The 18221-nt window shown below is 45.4% G+C and overlaps 1 protein-coding gene across 1 annotated transcript in view; it reads right to left on the bottom strand.

The window, feature by feature from the left end:
• Positions 1 to 17982, bottom strand: part of ARPC1A (actin related protein 2/3 complex subunit 1A) — a 318664-nt gene extending 300682 nt beyond the window's left edge. Inside the window, exon 1 of the mRNA XM_069645561.1 lies at positions 17706 to 17982. The gene's annotated coding sequence lies outside the window, so the exon portion shown is untranslated. The remainder of the gene's footprint in view (positions 1 to 17705) is intronic.
• Between the last annotated feature and the right edge of the window lie 239 nt (positions 17983 to 18221).

The raw sequence follows: 18221 nt of genomic DNA, 5'->3' as shown, positions 1-18221 counted from the left end.
CTAATTTCATGTAGACCGTAATATCCGGAGGATTCTTAACAGGTAATTATGCAAAGTGCAAATTGGATTTGTTAGGACCATCCATACATTACTGGCTACATGTTATTTGGCCACCCCACCCCTTTCCCCAGATTTCAGCACCTTCGCATAGGAGACGGTTGCCTGAAATCGGCAAAACATCAGTGTGGTCGTAGTAGGACCAGTCCTCAACCCTAGAATGCACAGTTTCTGGGACATTTGCATTGCAATGAACTGCACCACGCCAGGGCGAGGCAACAAGTGGGTAGAGAGCATAGTAGGTCCGGTATCCAAAATATCCCCACCAAAAATATCACCGTGCATATGACCGTTTGTCTCGCCATAGGCAATATTTTTGGGGAGGATATTTTGTGGGAGTGGGTTGCGGGTGATGTCCCCCGCAGGGTCCATATTGCTGCAAAAGTATGACGATTTTTGTATCGCAATATTTTTACGGGGATATTAAAACATGGAACCGTAGGTCCCATTATGCAGCAGCACACCAACTCTCATCCTCCCCAACGTCTGCTCTGGGGTATGTCAGCCAGCCACACGCCCATTCTCAGTGCTCTTTACTTCAGAGTGCAAAGCACATCAAACAATAAGCAAATCGGAACAGCGACCTACAGGATCAGAGAATGTTGTCTGTCCACAGAACCCATTAGGGCAGTGGTACTCAAACTGTGGGTCGCGACCCCCTAGGGGTCCGCGGGTGCATCCCAGGGGGGCCCTGAGAGCTCAGCATGAAAAAAGATTTTTTTTTTTTTTTTAGATTGGAAGAAATGGGCAGGGGTGGCCCACATGGGCGGGCTGAAGCATGAAACTGTCTCAGGCAACAATGAAAAAGTGGCCCACAGTTGTAAATGGATATTCATTCCTTTAGTCACAGACTGGGCCTCCTTACTACTATGGCGGACCAGTAACAACGGTGCTGGTAAGCTACCGGCACCGTTGCTACCGTTCCGCCATAGTAAGAGTTGTGCTCGTGGGTGCTTGACAGCCCCCGCCAGGTCTGACCTCAGCTCGTCGGATGCACCGGCACCGTTATTAACGGTGCCGGTGCATCCGAGCTCCCCCTTCCCATTTGAGCCATATGGGGCTCAAATGGGAATGGGGATCTACCGGCACCTTCGAAAGGGCAATTATCATGTCCGCCTAACTCGGCATGACCTAGTAATTGCCCATTCGCGGGTGCCAGACCCGGATGCAACTCCAGTGGCAGCCGTGCCGGTTTTACCGGCACAGCTACCGCCAGAGTAGTTATGAAGCCCACTGTTGCAATAGTACCCAAAGGGGTGCTTTGTGTTAAAATGTAAGTAAATTGTGATATATTCAGCAACAATGGTCAACATTACTAACTGCATAGTGGCCCCTCACCCATTATGGAGGAGCTAAGGAGCCAGCCCAGTGAAACAGTGAGCACTCCCTCAGCTGCTTTATCCAGCTAATGGAGTGCTCCTGGGCTGGCTGAACTGTCAAAGGGAAACACTGTTTCCCTTTGACAGTTCAGTTTAGTTCCCCAGCCGCACATGCTCACTGAGCCATGCAAGTGCTGGGGAGTTTTGCTTCGCCAGCATTGCATAGCTCATTGGAAATGCTGGCTGGGGCACTGCATGTCTGTATGTCCGAGGGGGAGCTCCTGCGCCTCCTCGCACATACGGACAGAGCAGCTGGAGCAGCACCCACACACAGGCCAATGCAGAAGGTACGTTTATGTTCATTGTTTTTATTTAAACATGTGTATGGATGCGTTATGAGTGAGTGTATGGTGATGGATGCTCATGTGAATGATAGAGTGATTGCTGTATGAATGTGCAGCGCCTTGCATATACACATAATCATGTTCATTGTGTTAGGACCAGTGGGGCCCAGGGGACAGGGATGGTATCTTTTTACCGGACATCTATCATTCAAAACCCTCTGCCTTGTCCACAAGGCTTTCTGGGGCCTCGGTCCAAAATACCTTCAGCTATTCCTCCGCAAATACCTCCCCTCTCGAGCTCTTCACTCCTCTACCTCCAACTCCCTCAGGGTCAGTCGTTTATCAAAGAAACGAGCTGGGGGTAGATCTCCGTCTTCGGCTGGGGCCTCCCTCTGGAACAGCGCCCTGCCACTCTAAAACTTGAGGAGAACCATCTTTCTTCCTGCACTTATCAGACCTACCCTGTCTGCTGCCTTAAACGTAGCACTTGCAAATTGCTGGCTGCACTACCACTGTTTGTTGCCTTTATTATTTATTTATTGTTATTTATCTGTTTCTCCTCTGCTTCGCACTTTCCACTTCTCCCCCCTTCCATGCACTTTTCCCCTCACACTTGCGCGTTCTCAATGTCACTGGGCCTAGTAAGATCGCTGTTTTATTCTCCTCTGTTCCCCTCCCTTGCCTTGTCACGCTCTGAAACACTTGTGTACGAGCGCGATAGAAATAAAATATCAATGCCTGCCCCCTGGACTCCCAGCAACAATTGCAAACTGTTTGGCTATTTACCCATTTTTTGTTAAAAGTATGCTCTACAATGCAACATTTTAACCTATTATTTAAAAAAAAATTCACAGGGGGAAACCCCCCCGAACCTCCCCTTAATGCCCCTCCACTTAAAAAAGATTCACCAGCCGCCACTGGCCCTTAGACTGTGTTGGGAACGGGATGGGGGAACCGAGGGACTATGGTGGGAGCACAATGGGCGGGAACCATGGGATAGTGATGGGAGCAGAGTGGGGAGAGCCCTGGGTGTGTGATGGGGTGGGGAGAGACCAGCGACTGGGTAGGAGTGGGATGAGGGAGCCCAGCGACTTTGATGGGAGCAGGTGACGGCGCGCAATATATACTGTCCATTTGGCATTTCTGGGGGGTCCCGACCTGCCCAAATTTTGCTCAGGGGGGCCCTGGCCAAAAAAGTTTGAAGACCACTGCATTAGGGGAAGGGGTACTTTTTGCTAGTAGCTAATAAATTGGTTTCTTATGACACGCCTCATGACAGATTCCGGTCTCTCAGAGTGTGACGGGGATTCGAACCCATGCTGCTCAGTGTAGTCGTACTTCAAGAACGTGCACATTGTTAAAATACCCAGAAGGATAGCTCAGGAGCAATCAGTAAAAAACAAACATTACATAAAAGATTGCAAACACACAAACACATACCACCCTTCACATATTTGAGTCGCTGCCTTTTCTAATCAATATTAACCTAAAATGTGTCTTCATATCAACGGATTAAATGGTCTCATGTGGAAACCTTCCTCATAAGAAAGGTCTGCCTAATTCGCTGTGTTCACTCCATTAAAATACATTTCTTAATGTCACAATCTCGAGATTGCACTCTATGCACTACTTTTCTACACTAGGGAGGTTCTCCCATATGCCACCCACATCCCCGTTTTTAAGTTGGTTACATCTGTAAAAGTCAGATCCCTGGCGCTGTACTAAGCCATGGGGGAGGGAAGGGAGCAATTCAATTCTAGACATGGACAAATATCGCCCCAGCCAAACAATCCTGCATCTTACGGTACGTATACCTCACACCACTAGTGTGAGCACAGGGCGCAACACGGCCATGCATCCATAGCCGTCCAGACTGAAACACCCAACGTACCCCAACACCTCTGCCACTAGCATACAGAGACTACCACCCGAAAGGAACCCGGTATAGCTGGCCTCACATAGACCCTCAACAATAGCAATGTATCTCAAACCCTCAACAGCACCCACCCACGTGTCTCTCTCTTTGGGCTGCTTTCAGTCACAGACATGAGTTTCATGGAGACCGAGTGGAAATTGCAGAGTCCCTCTGAGAGTGCAATAACAGGCTCTGGAGACCCAAGATATACTCATCTACCTAGTTTAAGACACATACACGAGGGCATGGACTTCTTGATTAGTCAGAAAAAAATGACATAGGCTTCAAAAAGGAAGTGCCGAGTATCACCCATCACTGCTTGATCCCATGTGCCAGTTGGGACCCTTGTGGCCAAGCAGTGCCACAAGTAAAGGCCCAGAAGTAAAGGCACAGAATTAACATCAAGAAAAATGCAGCTTACTATAACGTACTGTGGGGTGTTTTTCTCCAAGCAGGAATCCCAATGGAGCCGTGCAGGGAAGATAAAGGAGCCCGAGGCACGGCTGAAGAATCCTGCAGCATACCATCTAAGGGCAGCTTCCTGCATGCGAGGGGGGTGGAGGGGGGGGGGTCTGCAAAGACACTTGCCAACATAATGGAGGAGGCAGAAGTGGGACTGATACCAGTGATGCAAGAGTCCCTGGAGGAGAAACTGACAGATGCAGAGCCTGGAGCAGAAGGAAGAGCTTCCACCTGCTCTCAAGATGGCCACCAGGAATTTTAAAGCTTTGTAGGGACACTAATAAAGCCTTAATGCTCAAATGCTGCTTATTAGACCTGGAGGCCTATCAGAAGACACAAAACAAAAAAAATGCGTGCACCAATCTGAGACCGAGAATCCAGCTGATGGGAAAAGAGAAATATGAAGTTGAAGAAGAGCAGTGAGTGAAGGGGCAGGAGTCATCCAAAGTACCAGTAAGGAGGACCAGAGACTCACATGGGGAGGAGCACAGACCTGAAACAGCCCAGACCCTGGTAAAGCTTGGAGGCTTAAATTAGGGTGCGCCTGCTAGCGCTACTGGGACCTGGACAATATGGGGTTCCAAACAGAGATTTGATGACCAGGAGTTAAATGCCGCTCCTTTGTATCGGGCATCATGAAGTAAGCAGGAGCTGCCTCTGGAGAACGAGCATCTAGTACAAAGCGTGAGGCAAATCTTTCAAACTCGATGAACAGAATAACTATTTGTCTAGTCTATAGGACTCGTTATTCTTGAAACATCTTCTAGACAAATCCTACTACTCCTTTGCACACATTCCCTGCAAGGACAGCAATGCCAACTAACCAATCCACTAACAATTTCATCCCTCTGCATACACTTCTCAAACTCTAACCAAACACAACCACAAGCCTAAAAACACAGCAATCCGCACTAACTTCACTACACTGAAACAACAAAACAAACCCCACATAGACTTGCACAACAGCACACAACGAATACCGACCGTAAAACACCCCAAGCCCAGCCGACAGACCCACCGGGCTGAGGCTGCCATCAGCACATCACTGCTCTCTTGCACTTTTTCAGCTTATTCCCACTAACTCAGCCCCCACTCCCTCTTTCAGAGCCGCCAGAGCGCCAGGGGACCACTCCTGTGGTGATAATGTTAAAGGATATTTGTACCGCGCACTTACGTAGCTAATGTCACATTAAGTATGTTTTTAATTGCCACCAGTTGACTTGGAGACAAAGGTAGCCCCTATTAGATGTTGGTGTCAAGCTAACCACGCTCATATTTAAGTGTCAAGAACTATGCTGGATGCCATATTCCAGAGGGTGTGGATTAGAAAATCGGAAGGGAGCTCAGTATTACCATTAGACATAATACCCACCTGAACTAAAGTTTAGACAATCTTTTGTGTGCCTCTGCTGTTGCAAGATGAGAACACCTCTTCGAAGCAGATAAACCCCCAGAGCCCCACAGGCATTTATCTTATTTGGAAGTTAGATTTGTGGAACACCATAGAATAGATCCTCATTGCCCAGTTGTAGCTCCTGGTCACTGGTTAATGCTGACACCAGCTCCTGCTACACAATCTTAATTTTGATCCGTGTTTCCAACTAAACAAACATCAGTACAAAATTTGTATGCACTCTTGCATGTTCACTCTCAAATCACCCTTTTGTTGTCAAACCTCGCAGGGCAATGAGTGAACCTGGCTTAGCTCGACTGTCGCAGCATTTAGAAATCAAAGAGTGAAGTACCCACACCAGGAGCAAAAGTTAGAAGCAGCGAAATGCAATTGGTCCTTGCCATGTAGCCAACACTCGACGAGACAAGCAACATAAGGATTCCAAGACTGCAGTATTGCTACAAGCAGAGGGCAAAAAACAAGTTGCAGGCTACTAGTGAGGATATTTTGTATTTCTTTTAAGACACTTGCCACTCTAATTCTATACATACACACAGTACACCATGTCTAACTCACCAAGAGTAAAATATCACTAACCAATGGTCAGTGCAAATTTGGAGACCTGCTGCAAGCATTTAAAGACATGACCCGTGATAGAAATCACCTAATTGGCCAATGCGAAGAGTCATGTCAAAATATTTATTCAGGGAGACACAAACTATGAACAAATTGAAAGGCCCGAAACAAACGTATGATGTCCCCAGTGCTGATACATGTACCCTAACAAAACAAAGAAGAGGGGGAGGGAGTAAAGGAAAAGAAAACAGGAGATGCTTGGAGGGAAGCAGATCTGCTTTCAGCCCGTTCCTAGATACAAAGGGAGCATGTTACCTAGAAAGAGGCAGTCCATGTCTTGGCAAGCCTACAGCACTACAGCAGTTACTCTGGAGAGGGCTAACCCAGAGAACCAACCCACAGGACAGTACACCGATGAGGGGGGCGGAGGGGCTTGGGGGAGCATGCAGACCTAGTGATGAATCCCAGAGCCAAGAGTAGGAGGGGGCCTGAGGTTGAACTCTTCAGAACGACGAGCGACTTTCGGAAGGAGGGTGGCATATCTATTGTAGATAAAGTCATGAAGAAAGTCAGGGTCTGTAAGAGACTTGGTCTGAATACTGAGAGACCACGTGAGAAAGTGGATGAAACCAAAAAGGACAGTTACAGAGTGCACAATGAGAAACCCACCTCTGCAACAAATGTTGTGCGGCAAACCAGTGCAAGCCAAGTAACTGGAGGCTGAGGCAATGCCTGAGATAAGGAACCATTGAAGCCTGACATCCGGGAGAAGCCTTGAAAGGCAACGCAAAAGCAGGAAGACCGAAGAAGGGTCCAGATTGAACCCTGGAAAGAACTAATCTGCTTTGTTTTGTTAGACTAGAGCTGGATATTTGAGATTAGTATTTGTGAACTCTGGTTGGCCAAACCTTGGAACATTTGTGTTAGAAGCTTAGTGTAGCCAGTAGGCTAAAAAAATGCATTAAGATTTTGAATTTACTTTTTTCCATAGCTTGTCCGCTTTGTAGAATAGAGTATCCCAGGGGGGCAAACAACACAATCTAAGGTTAAGAACTTTATGTTTTAGACACTGGTCCTGGTGTTGGACACCTTAAGAAAGCCCCAAATTGCAGAGACCCATCAATGACATGGTTTGCTTTAGGAAGATCTGGATTTTTTGTATATATTTACCTAGATCCTCCAGACTGTTCGCCCAAGCCTTTATCTTAACAAATACTCAATACAGCCACCCTTTGAACCACATTTTTTAACTGTTATGTGTGTCACTGTTCAGTCTTACCAAAGTAGAACCTCTAACATATATTTAGGGAAATGTAAAATATTTACACCAGTCAAACATAAATCATATTTTCGTACTGGCCCCTTCATAACGCTGGTAGTCAATCGCATTGCCCAAGCGCCACATGGCATAAGGGGCTCGAGTATCTGGCACATGCTAAGCGCAGGTTCAGAAACAAAATGTCAAGCAAGACATGTAACAGAACCGAAGAAAGCACAATTTTTCTACCAAAAGAAAACAAAAAAACAATATACACAAATAGATATGCATTGCATTTGAGTTAATCATGAACTATGCTAATGGGAAATGCGCTGTTGTGGAAGCAGACAGCGAAATACAATTCTTTCCAAGACATATCCCTCAAACTTAAGTGATCAATACCCCAGAGCCAAACAGCCACTTTCTCACAAAACACAGAGTAAAGGAATAATTGTGAGACTAAGCACAGCAGCAGTGATATTGAACTGCCAGTAGGCGGGCGTGTTTATTTTTTTTAATGGTTGCTAGTGGCTTTCTACTATTGTTAAAAGACAGTAGTACACACATTTGGATAATGAGTGGTACATTGCAGCTTTGCACCACAAGAATCAAAAGTTCAACTTTCCACACACACAGTCATGGTTTTGCTATAGTTAATAGAAAATGTGTGATCACCACAGTATTTCAGTAGTGTGTTGAAGGTCTCTGCAAATCAACATGTGCCTTATCCAACAGGAATGTAATGTCCATTTAGGAAAATATGGGCAACAAAAAGCCCCTTAACAAGGGTTCTAACAGCTTACTCTGTATCAAAGCCACAGGCATACATGTAATATGAAACTTAAAAAGATGGACAAGTAGACAACCTTGCATTAGGATAATTAGTGTATGTATGTTCTTGGTGAAATGTGCATTCTCACTTGCAGCCAGATCTTGGAGTAAACGGCCATAATTAATTTTAAAGAAAATAGATGGAATCAGCCCTACAGATATGGGGTGTATCAGTCACTTTTACCCCCTAGAAATTCAAAATACTCAAAAATGGGCAGTAAACATACCCTTAACAAAAAAATAGGAAAATGACATGCAGAATCTTGCAACCCTGCTTTCACCCTCATGGATATGTTTGGACCAGTGGTGCACATAGTACCAATGGAAGAAGCTACTATTTTGACTGAATGACTGAAAGAAATAAACCTAGATATTTTAATATGAATGAATAACTGGGTGCAAAGTAATCAAAACGATTTCTGTTTTTCAGTTAAAACATTTTTACTTGCTTATAAAATACTCTCATTGGGAATTGGACTTCCATTTTTACTCCCCAAAAAAAATCATTTTACTCCCAACAAATAGGGAGCTAAATACTGTAGTGAAAAGGGGGATCCCACACCCTATTCTGGGGCCAGCAATAATCACTCCTAATCACCTTCCCACACAAGTTTCTATGCAAAGCACAGTGAACTCATTTTGGAAGAAAGCCAATCACACAGAATATATGATGCTTGCATTTATTACTACAATGTCTAATGAGAACTAAGCAGCATTTTACAATAATATGGGAATGAAAGTGTAAGCGGAATAATACCAATTGTCAGTCACAGATGAATATGCAATTATTTATCTTATGCTCCTAGACAATGTAGATGGAGATATGATTGGATCACACCCAGGACCCTCGCCACTCCAAGTGCCCGGCATCCCTTGAGAGAGGGGGGGGGAGGGCGGGGGGACTGGCCAGGCCCCACCACAGGCCTGCATCAGAGCGGGCTGTGATGCTAGGAGTCTCGGCCCAGATAGTGCACGGCTGGTCGTCCAGGCGCTGTTCCTCTTCGTGCACGCGTTTCACCAACAGCCCAGGATGAGTCCGTCCCTCACTGGCCCCGGTATAGTTCTCTTATTAGAGGCTGCACTTCAATCAATATGACGTACCAGCTCTTTGAAAATCTTCTAGGCTCACCCCTCCGGGCAGCAAACATGTTTTCGCCTGGAAAGTTACAAGACTGGAAACAGCCAGTCTTGGCTCCCAGGCTTCGTGTATGTTGTTTTGTGAAGGCCTGACATTCCTGTGTTATCAGTGCACCTGACTCTCAGAACGAAGACGAGCAAGGATGTGCCTGGCTCCTAGAGGCTGCACAGAGCTTCTTGCAAAGCTAGATGTTTTATGTCTTCGAGAAGGGCCTTCGCAGTTAACCCCTCGCAAGCATGCTGGCTCACTCAGTTCGAGAGGCCTGGCTGGTTCAGCATTTTTCCTCTACACTTCGAATAAGCTCTAAATACATGCAAGATAGCTCAGTAGGTTAGTGCAAGTGCAGGTTACTGCAAGCGCCTAGAGGCTTTTCACGACAAATACTCCCACTTTCAAATCTCAACTGCATCAGTGGATAGAATTCCCTAGCCTAGAAGCTCTCCCACGCTCTACACATGTTCAAACTGATTGTTTCAAAGTCAATATATGAAGAATCACTTGCACCTGGTTGTAGTTTTCTTAATCGGGAGGATCAGGAAACGGATTGGTCATTGAAATCCAGATAGCAAGATCAGAAAGCAGGGGATTCAAGTCAATCCAAAATGGCAGGAGACAAGACATTTGTCAATGAATTTTCATGAAACATCAAGACGGGTGTTCATCCAGTAGTTGTTAGTTATGCAGAGAGTGCCTGTCTCATGTAAAGAGATTCAAGTCAGGGATGCATGAACCTTATAAAGTTTTTTTATAAAAGGGAGAAAGTCAACAGAGCTGTGTTCTAGAGTTCCTCATGGTAGGAAGCACGGGAGGACTTTATAATTCTTCTCTTTCCTACAAATGTCTAGAAAAACTGACCATGGGTCAGCATTCATCATGCTCACATTCAATAATAGACTACATCTTCTCAATTTTCCATTTTCCAGCACATCAATGATCAAAACCTTCTTGAGCAAAGGATTAATTGAATTAGGATACCATGAACTCAGGTCATATGGTTTCTTTGCTATTTTGTTTCTGTCTTTTTAATATTTTTTAAATAACAAATCTAACGATCTTGGGGGAAGACATGTGAATTTATCCGAATTATTGTGTGACCTGACATTGGCTATCCACACTTCCCTCACTACAAAAGGATTTCTAGAAGACATTGAGCTGTGTGAGAAACCTAGGGGTATTCTCCCATTTGGACCCAGAGAACCCTCTGCTCGGGTGGCCAGGGCATGGCCATCGTGTTTGGATCCAGACCCTGGGGGTGGACCAGTGCGGGAGGATCATCCGGGTAGGGGAGTCCGGGGTCATTTTCATGGGAATAACCTAGGCGAGACACAGTATCTCCCTCTTACCCATTTTCCAACACACAACACCCCTCGCCAGCCAATTATCGCATAACACTAAGAAGAAGAGGAAGCAACCTGGAGGGGTGTAGATCACCAGTGAAAACCCCACATAAGAGACTACAACACTGACAGCAGGCTGTCCCCTTAATGAAGTCAGGCAAGGTCAGGCAGACCCAACCCTAATCACACACCTGCGACACATTAACATCACACATGTATAACGGGAAGCTGCTGGAGAAGAAAGGTCAGATGCAGTTGGGAGAGCAAGGCTGAGACCGGCAGAGGATCCCTCTTCAAATCCCAAAAGCAAGCTATGAAGATTGCCTGGAGCTGAGAAAACAAGAGGCTGGGAGCTGTCAGGTGAATCCAGAGGAAGACTGTGCGGCGACACTGGCCCAGTGAGAAGGAAGGGCTGCAGCGTGTCACAGGAGCCGTGCCACCTATGTATTGGATTCAGGAAACCAGGATCTTTCTGTTGAGGTCCGGACAATTTCTTGTTCCCTTGGAACCAGTGCTGACCCCAAGGATGTACTGGAGCAGGTGATGAGACCCTGACCTCATCCACACGTCAAAAGGGCGGAGCCACTGACCTTGCAACGATGCCCGGTGAGTTTGATCATAAGAGAGTGAGAGAGACTCAGGCGAGCATGTGGTAAGCGTAGGGCGTGAGGGAAGGCACCAAGTAAAGCAGGCAAGTGGCCTGAACCCAAAATGAAAGGTAAAAGTTGATGACAAACGAAGTTGGTCCAAGCCCGTCGGAGGGAGATCAGCCACAAGCTTTTGGTTAAAAGCAAGTTTGAGAGGAATTGAAATTGGTCCGGGTCTGGCGAAGGGAGACTAATTGAACATTGTGTTAAGAGTATGTAAGCCCAGCTGAGGGGGATCCGTGGTGAACCGTGAATCAAATGAGAAAGTGATAGCTGAAAGATAAGAATCAAAGTAACAGGGACCCCGTGTGAGTGAACACGATATAGGAAGTCTCTGTAAAATGAAAACAAAGTACCTCAAATGAAGGGAAGTGATGTGAACACTGAAAAGCAAACAAAACTAAAAGCCAAAACAGGCGAAATCACTTAGTAGAGGAAAAGTGAAAAGAATCCCCAAGAAGGCTTGTTTAAAAACTGAATGTAAAGTAAAAGGAATTTATCTTAAGAAATACAAATACAAGAATGCAGTAGTGTCGGAGTGGCCATGTATGAGATTAAAGCAAAGCCATATAGTTTCGAAAGTCTCCGACAGTAAAGCAAAGTGAATCTGGAAGTAAGCCTGAAAGAGAAGCGAACATGAAATATTATTTTGCACTCCATGGTATTCTGAGAATAAGAGACTTTCAAGGGGAAACAGACTATCACAGAAAGCCCTGCTGTTTGTTCTGAACTGCATCCTCGTGCTGGAGAAGCCAAAGTGTGTGATAAGGTCAAATGTGCCACCTTGCCCCGTGCTGAAAACGTGGGGAAGGGAGGCCGGCGGCCTGAACATCCCGACATATCATTTTGTGAGGATTCTTTCTGTTTTCGTAACACTGTTTCCCACACTATTTGTGTTTAGAAGGATTGGCAATAGGTTTATTAGTATAGGCCCTTTTAGTTTGAGAAGACAGCACTAGGACTGCGTTATTTGATGGTCGTAGTTTGCTCCCATCTGTAGATTTAGGGTTAGATAGGCGTTTTCTAAACCCCTTTTGAAGTCCTAAAACTGTGGTCATTTGTCTCCGTCTTACTGTTGATACCATGCCTTTTTTACAGCTGCCAGTGACAGGGCTGCTCTTTTTGGCCCCTTTCTTTGTTAAATGGGTAATAAAATGCTTAAGTCCACATAGGAATTCACTGTGATGGAAACATCACAGAGCTTCATTGCCAGTGAGTTCTTAAAATAATACACTGACCTCATCCAGCAAGGTGCTCAAATGCGTAACAAACCTGAGAGACCTACTTTGTGTGGAGCAGAGAGGCACTTATCATAAATTATTTCTAATTCATTGGCAAAGCAGGGACACCAGGGACCCCCTTGGACTTCAAAAAGCTATTTATTATTTTTAAGTCCAAGCGAATTACGCCCCCCCAAGTCATAGATGGTGGCCTCAGGCTCCTTTGAGCACGACAGGGACTGTTCCTGTGTGCGTGGAGCATACAGTCTGAGGACTGCCTGCCGAGGAGCCTGGAGAACCAAACATAGCTCCTGGTAAGCTGTTTGCGTCAAACTAACCTGGCTCTCCTACACTAGAAGCAGGAGCCAAATAGCTTCCAGCAATTACAAACCCTGATGTCGGTCTATGTATATTATACAAACCCTGGTGTCTATCTATGTATATTATGCAATGTGTGTGAATGTGTGAGTGTATGATGTATGGGTGGGAGAGGGATCATGATGAATATGTGCACATGTAAATGAGCAAGTGAATGGATGTTTGCTCAAGTTTAGTGCTGGTCTGAGGAGCTGGTTTTAAGGGTTGCGTTAATATGTTATTTTAATGGGCATCCATGATAAAGCAGGCATGATATTTGTTATTAGTGTCTAGACTGCCATTTTTGTGCAGCCAGTCTAGTCCTTTCTTACTGTGCATTGCCATATTGTTCTAGTCATCTATGACAAGTATTATCAAGTGGTTAGACTGGCATATGGGTGCAGCCGTCAACCCATATTTTACCGTGGCATGGCATTTTTTACTCACATAAGGGGCAAGACCACATTGATGTGTGTTCAGACATGGTGGGTGGAGGAATTTGGGCAGCCAAATAAAGAAATGTTTCCTTAGTGTAGCATTGCATATTTTCCTAGCATTGAGGGCAAAGTCAACTTGAAGAGTATTCTTACATGGTGGTGCAGGAGTTGGGCAAGCATTTGTGCAGCCAACAATATGGTTATTTTCCTGTGGCAGGAGATTTTTACTGGCATTAAGCAAAGCCAACAAGTGAATGTTTGTACATGGTGATACTGGCAGAGCCAACATGAATATGTTTTCTTATGGTATAATTACTGTGCATAATATTACTGGCCATGCACAGAGTTGCTGGTACATTTGGGTGCTCAGAGTCAGGAGCAGCCCCCTTGTTTCTACGCTAGGAGAAAGATTTGAGGTTTGATTAAAACACATTTATATCCTTCACCTAGTACAACGTGTGGCGTTCCCTTGCAGCAGCATGATCATGCTTGTGTCTGGGGGTCCAGGCCGGTCGAAGAAGTGCGGCTCGATCCACACTTAGTCGTCAGGCTTGGGGGTGGGGAGAGCCTCAGAGTGGCTAACCTGAGGCCCTCACATCTTGTGATATGGCATGTAAACTTTCCCAGTTCACATGGTAACCCACTAAAAAGGGCTCCCAGATCCATCACGGATTGTATTCTTCAAGGTGAAAGGAAACACACAACAACTTAATATTGATCCTCAAACTTTGTATACCTGCTCCAGAATCAGAAAAGGGATGTCAATCTGAGCGATAAATGCTTTCCACTATCAAACTTCTCAATGTGCATTGCAATATAGATCCTGAAGTTTTTTTAAAACTGCTGAGTGCTGGGCATAGTCCATGGATGCAGAGAGAAGGGATTACTCTTAAAGGCGAAACAACTGAGAAGAGGGTTGTGTAAAAGGATTTGCAGAATCCAATGTCATTTGGTAGTGCATTTCGTGCGTCCCCACAGCAGGTCACCTGGGTCTGTGAAGCATCATCTAACATCTCTAGTTCAAGGCTCACATTTCCCAAAACAACCAAACTGCCTAGTGCCAGCTCATCCTTGAGAATAAGACCAACTCTTTCATCCCACCTCAATTCAGAGCATTATCCTCAACAGCCACCTGCAGGTATCCAAATCCACACCTGAACTGCGCTGAAATGCATCCAGCATTTCACAGGCAGCATTATGAGGGGCACCAAGAAATTCTACCAAATCACAACTCCCACATGTCGGTCAAGTAAGAGACATCAATGCTTATAAGGCTACAACAACTAATACCCCTCCTAACTGGGGGAAAAAAAATCTCCAAACAGGTTTCAAAATCAAAATTCGATATGTAGGAGCTAAAACCAACTCCTGGGTGTCAGGCATCACCGAGTATGCAGGAGTTCCTGCTGGGGAACCAGAAGCGAGAATACCTAGCACATGGCAAACCTAAATCCACATAAGATGCATAATTTAAATTTGTTATCCATTACGTTTCCCCTTTATTAAAATACTCAAAGTGAAATGTCACATGTGCATGTTTATGAGGCATCAATTGGGATGGGTAGCCAAAGGTAGCTCCTGGTAACCTTTTTCAAGCTAACCACGCTCTCCTAGGCTAGAAGCAGGAGCTAAATAGCTCCCCTCAATTTCAAAACCTGTCCAAAGAGGGGGGCAGCTGACGAGGCCTGGAGATTGCATTTCTTTTTTGTATCTTGGCAAAAACAGTGGTAGAATTGGCGGGAGCAGTTCTCCTGTACTTCTTTAAAGTTTGACTGTTCCTATACCTTTATTTTCAAAAGAAACCGTTCCGGAATGGCTTACTTTTAAAATAAGTGTAGCAAGAAGTTTAAACTTGCACTTGAGTGCACTGCACAGAACATTCCCTTAAACAGCATGTGTGTTAGTTTGGGGATTGCACATGGGAAGAGGGCATGGTGATGAGGTTTGTGGGCAGGCCAGCCGGGAACATAGCTCCACTACTTCGTTTAGTACACTTCGACCACTGTGCAAAAAGGAAAATAATCAAGAAAAAAAAAAAAAATAACACACATTCTCTTGCTACGTATCCATCTATGGAGCAACCAACATTACAACACACCAAGATATTCTTCTCCCAAATGCATTCAGTAAAGAAAAGAAGAGGGAATGCGACCATAAAAGAATGACTTGTCAGCAGATTGAGATCCTAGCTGTGAGCCCGATTCTTAAGTGGGTGTGAATTACTGAAAATCTTATAAAAAGTGGTAATGACATTGCGGTAATTAGCACCTATTCTGAAGGTGGCGCAGTCTTCCAACGTCAGCATGAATGCACCACTTTCGGAATATATGTGGCGGTTGCTAGGATGGGTGGGAAACCAACCGCCACATTCGTTACCTGCCACTTAAGACAGGTATTCTTGTGGCACTCCTCCACTTTTAAATGTGCGCTAAAGTGGCGCACATATATGGTACCATTTTGGTGCTGTATTGTGGAGGAGTGCCTCAGGAAGCTGGTACGCCTTCTTACTAACTTACACAATTGTGCCTATGTCCTTCTATACCATATCCTTTTCTCTTGAATTCGAATCCTGGTGGGTTTTTAACAACTCTTCACCCCCACAAGGCAGGTTCAAAATTTATTGAAAAGTGAAGGGGCACTTTCGTAAATATTGATGTTGTTGTTTGACAAAAGTGCTGCTGAGGTTTCTCCATTGTGCCGTTCAACCCAAAAACCGGCGCAATGGAGGCGTCGCACTGTCGTGCACTACGAAGACGCCTAGGCCCACTTGAGAATAGTGGTGGAGCCTGGGCGTCCAAATTTGGCACAGGGATTCGTGCTCTTTAGCACGCTCACTTCGCCAACTTGAGAATCGGGCCCTGAATCCATTAGCCCCGTCTCCCCTACCACTCACCCCTCCCTATACAGCACGGTTACCTTCCAGCTATGTTTACACTACAGAAAATGACTACATAAATGCCCACACCCCATCACTGTGATCATGGGCACCGACGAGAGAATGCAAAAAGGTGGGGGAGAATCACTATTAACGAGCATTTTTGAATACATCATCCCTATCTTGTCAGGCATTCACCAACTCGAACCTCTGCAATAAAAGATATGGACGATCTATATATAGATCTTAGTTGGCACCCGCAAAAGAGAAAAAAAGGGCAAGAATATTTAGAAGGCAAGCAGATCCAAAAATTGGACTAAGTAAAAAAGTAAACAAAACCAAAATAACTTAAAGAATCGAACTTATAACCCCCCAGTTGTAGGTTAATGCAAGGTTTTCGGTTAACGTCGCTGTAAGTCTCGTGACAAAGCACCTTTACACCATGTGTTTCTACACTTAAAGGCGGGACATACTGAAGAAGCGTCCCCCCCACCCTTTGTTTTTAACCTAACACAAGCCAGCGTATGCTCATCGAGTGTGCTTCACCGATTACCTAGGCTGTCCCAAGAGAAACTGCTTAGTCTCTGATTAATGTATGCTGCTTTAGAATATAGAAACATTCTATTATTAAACTTCGTCATCACATGCAGCATCAGGGAAAGCACTGATCGCCATTAACCCCTCTAGCATTAATCAGCAGGGTGTTCAATCTAGTTCTTATACCACCCCTATACTGAGCATCAATTGAAAGTAAATAGAAGCGACTGGGATTTTAACACCAGTCCCAAAAAGCAATCAATCAATGGTCAGGTAGAATTGGATGGGTGAAGGCAAGACATACATTAATTAGCAAGCAGAGCATTTTACAAGCAAGCCACGTCTAGCTCATTTAATGGAAAGCAAATGCTCCTCTGGGCATAAGCAGAAGCTTACGAAACTCAACAAGAAGCACAGATGGTGATGATTGAATGGGAACACAAATACTCAAAAGACATAAGGATTATCACCCCTACTGTCTCGATGCACATTTCTGATCAGCCTCTCCCATAGCTCGATTTAGGCATTCAGGCAGAATTATACATGGTTGGCAGCAAAATCAAATACCTCAAAAGATGCACATAGGTTAAAAAGGAGCTACCGAAGTGCGAGCTCAAAAGCTGCGTTCAGGAGTCGAATCTGAGGGACATTAACGAAAGGAAACATTTCCAGGGGGTGGAAATGTACTGGGGGCGGAATTAAGAGTGGCTAGGAGTGGCAATACCAGTTAATATACCAACCACAGTAAGTGCCCCACCCATCCTTTGTTTTCTGAGGTGTACGGGCATCACCAGCCTCCCTGCAATGGTATCTCCCATTCATGGCTAGTCAACCCCTTTCCAGATGGCCAGGCGTATTTATTTGGAGCACCGAGCGCTTTCGGTCCCGGAGGCTCAGGCTGTCAAAACGATGTCCAGGCTTCGCGGCCGCTTACAGGCGGGCCTGGCACTCACCCAAACCAGCCCAACACGCCCCCGAGCTCAAGTCCGACAAGTCTTTTACCTGTTAAAGCAGCGGGACTGAGGACCTGAATTCGCGGACTCTGGTCAGTCAACGCGAATTCGCTCCGGGGGAAATGGGGAGAAGGCGACTGCGGGTACAGAAGACACCGGCACTGCAGGAAAGCAGCCAGGAAATGAGAGTTGCGCATGCGCCAGCAGAGGCGTAGAGCGGTGCTCAAGGAAACGCGCATGCGCCATCAAAAGTTGGGACAGTATGCTTGAAGGAATAACGCGCGTGCGCTCTGGGAATAAAGAACCTGTCGAATGTACTGAAAGATGACAAGAGCAAAGTCTCCAAATCGTCTTGAAGAGAACAACGGGCATGTGGCGCCTCCTCCATTAATTTCTAGTCACTACTAATGTAGACTAGGGTGGCCAACTTTTTAAAATGGTTTCACAGCCAGGATATTTGAGATGCGGTAGTGTTATCAGACGCGTTCTGCGGTTAGCGTGGTTCCATATTTGTCATTCCATCCTACCCCCATCCACTCTTTTGTTTGGTAACATTAGTGGCAGG

This window comes from Ambystoma mexicanum, chromosome 2p (assembly GCF_040938575.1).
Source record: "Ambystoma mexicanum isolate Mex_15411 chromosome 2p, UKY_AmexF1_1, whole genome shotgun sequence".
NCBI lineage: Eukaryota > Metazoa > Chordata > Amphibia > Caudata > Ambystomatidae > Ambystoma > Ambystoma mexicanum.
The sequence above is the reverse complement of the archived record's forward strand: the minus strand, read 5'-3'. Positions and strand labels throughout refer to the sequence as shown.